This window comes from Mercenaria mercenaria, chromosome 10 (genome assembly GCF_021730395.1).
Source record: "Mercenaria mercenaria strain notata chromosome 10, MADL_Memer_1, whole genome shotgun sequence".
Taxonomy (NCBI): domain Eukaryota; kingdom Metazoa; phylum Mollusca; class Bivalvia; order Venerida; family Veneridae; genus Mercenaria; species Mercenaria mercenaria.
Genome location: NC_069370.1, coordinates 10,991,616 through 10,995,160, shown reverse-complemented (window position 1 = coordinate 10,995,160; position 3,545 = coordinate 10,991,616).

Genomic DNA, 3,545 nt, shown 5'->3' with positions numbered 1-3,545 from the left:
GGCGTCGGTGTCATACCTTGCTTAAGTTTTTCGTACCAGTCCACATTTTGACAAAGTCTTTTGAGATAAAGCTTTGGACATTTCAATACTTGTTTACCTTCGTCATGTCCAGTTATGGCCAGAGTACATAACTCCATCAAGGATTTTGGCTGAATTATGTCCCCTTTTGACTTTGAAATCTTGGTTAAGTTTTTGTACTAGTTCATATTTTGTGTTTGACATAATGGCTTTGAAACTTTTATCACTTGTTCAGTATAATAGTCTTTATCTCTAGGCAAGAGTACATAAATTTGTTGGCTGAATTATGGACCTTTTTGAACTTGGAAATCAGTTAAATTTTTCATACAAGTTCACATTTTGCCTAACCAGTTTGTCATATAGCTTTGAAACTTTGACCACTTGTTTACCATCACAGTTTTAATAATATAGGCAAGACTTCATAACAAAGTCAAGGACTTTAACTCAGTTTTACCCTGTTTTGACAGAGCAATAAGTTAAGCTTTTCATACCATTCCATATTTTGTTTACACTGTTTGATATGTGACTTTGAAACTTTGAACACTTCATTACCATTATATGGTCACACATTGCTATTTTGTGCAAGACTTATTGAAATCTACAAATACAGAAACATTGTTTGTCTAATCTACTTTTTTCTTTTGTCTGAAAATCTGTGGTTATATTTTGACCCCATTCTTCAATCAATTCTTCGAATAGTCGAGCGCGCTGTCATCCGACAGCTCTTGTTTAAAATATAAAATTTGAATATGTGCACAGACAGAACTTGAAAAAAAAACTTGCTTTTTCCCCTAAAAGCACTGTAAGATTTGTAACATATTCCTAAATAAGTTTTTTATGTTATTGTTTGATCAACAAATATTTTCCTTTTCATTAAAATTGTCACAATAAGGTATAACTTTTAAAGTTAACGCATATTTATTAAATAAATACTAAGTTTCCCCTTCCCCCTAATTGATACATTTGTAAGCCAGACTGACTTTCCAATAAAAAATATTACCCTTTTTTATTTGAACCATACTGTGATAGTCATTAGCCCCCAACTGTGCTAATTTAGACAGCAATCCCTTGGCCCGGCCAAGATTTAGGCTTTTAACTTAAAATGTGTGTTGTTTAATTAGATAATCATATTCTCTTACAAAATTTCTGGATTTTCCGAATGGAGACTGAACAAGCTATTGTTTTACATATAGCAGATCTGCATGTTTTGACTGAAATATTTCTACAGTGTAGAATTTAATTAAACTCCGACTTTTTTTTCAAATCTTCATAATATACCTAGAAAATTCAGCAAATAAAAAGGATACGGTCGTGTGTTTGAATTTTTGCTGCTAGACTAATTTTAAAAAATTAAATCTCACGCAACTTTTCATAATGGGAGTCTTTGGGAAAATTATTACTTTCATAATATTTTCGTAAATAGAAATTTTTCTTCAATATAGATTCTGACAGAACTTCTAACAGTTGTAAATAAATATATGACCCATTATGTGGCGAAATAAATTGGATAGGTCCGTGTACTTATTTTTGAGATACTTGACCGTAATTAAAGTGAACCGAATATTTCACGCTAATTTTGAGACATTAAAAATATGTTTAATTGTTTAACGTGTCTTATTTTTAACATCATATTTTTATTTTAGAAATATAGTAATAGTGGCATTTTGATAACTTTACTCACTGGTTGTTATTTAAAAAATAATATTTCTCATCCAGTGATTTGTCGTTGAATAAATCATTGTTTGGAGTTCAGATGCGAAGGAATTATATCACGAGGGCGCAGCCCGAGTGATATAATAATACGCATCTGAACGACAAACAATGATTTATTCAAGAGCAAATCACTGGATGAGATATATTATTTCGATTCTAACACGTTAACAATGATTTTAAGTACATCCGTGACAACATTCATTAAATATTTGCCCGTTTTTAATCGGTTTCTTTTCTAGCGCGCCGCTATGCCGTTTGACGCCATGACGTAATAACTGTGACGTCAGAACAGTGATTTGTTGTTTTATAATTCACTGTTTTCTGCCTTCTTTGTTTAATAAGAAAATGAATCGGATCGTGTTAGAATAATTTATAAAATTATTTTCCTTTCCGTACGCCGAATCTAGGTTACATTCTACGCTTTCTGGATAACTGACGTCACGCAATCATTTCCGGTTTATCAAACGTGCAGAACTATCTTAATGGAAGTTATTCATATGTAAATGTAACACCCATTTTACACCATATATTAATAAATGTTTTCAAAAGTAATTTAGGCAAACTGTTCTGATGCCATTCGGAAAACAAATGGCATTTTCTTTTAACTTGAACATCAACAGTGAAAGACAGAACAATTTTTTTCTTGACGTACCTGATTATTTTATGTTGCGTAACATATTAACAAGGCATTTTGGTCAATTCTGCAGCCCCAGTTATATGGAATTTTCACCAGAATATAGTAATTATAGGCAAACAATGTCAGTAATTATCAAAATATTTTTAACTTTCATATATTAACCTGAATACGTGCGATTATTAATCTTTGATCGATAATTCTTGTTCCTTATATGTTATTTCTTAGTTTTGTCTGGTGGCATAAAAATGTTATCAGGAGAAGTATCAAGTATTTAAAATATGTAGTACGGACATCTGTTTTCATAAACACATGGTTTGGAATATCATGCAGTAATATGAAGAAAACAATTATTATGATAAAGTTTATGTTGGGATACCAACTCCTCCTCCAACCTCGCCCTGTTCAACCTTTACAAGTCTTAACACTTCTCCTTGATATAATATAAACTATTAAAACTTTAAAAAGTAAAAACAATATTTTACCTTAACTTTCTTAACACTGCATCTTTCTTCCGCCATATTTGACACGACTTGTGTTGTAATTGGCTGTACTTCCATTGTGAAACAATCTATGAGAATAGAAACAAAACCATTACTATCTTCAATATTGCTCAATGGACAATATATCAGCAATCAACAATTATATTATCTTACTCCAATGTATGTCATCTTCTTATCACATTCGTTGTTTGGAACTTGTTTTTATATTATGTTTTCTGTGGAGACTGACTGTATTTCATTATTAATACGATAAAATTCTAATATGCTCTCAAATTGCAAAATCTAAATTCTATCAGAAACCCTAACCTACCATTTTTGTGTATCTTTTATGTAATACTTGTGTCAACACGTGTTAATGACTTATAACACGGTAAAGAAGTTTCGAATAAGGTAAACTATTATCAGTACTTGCTTTATTCATATGTTGTTTGTTGTTGAGAGGTGTCGTTCTTTATAGATGAAATAACTTTGAATTCTAATTGGGGAAATAAAAATGCCGATGTAAAGAGGATGACGCTCTCCGCAGATGACGACTGGTGAGGTTAGAATATAAAACATCCAAATCTATATTATTTATAACACGAGTATAATGTTTTATGTTGCATAATATAAACATATTGTAAATTGTTATTAATATATTATGGAAACGCATATTGATCCCCTCTATTTTTGTGAAA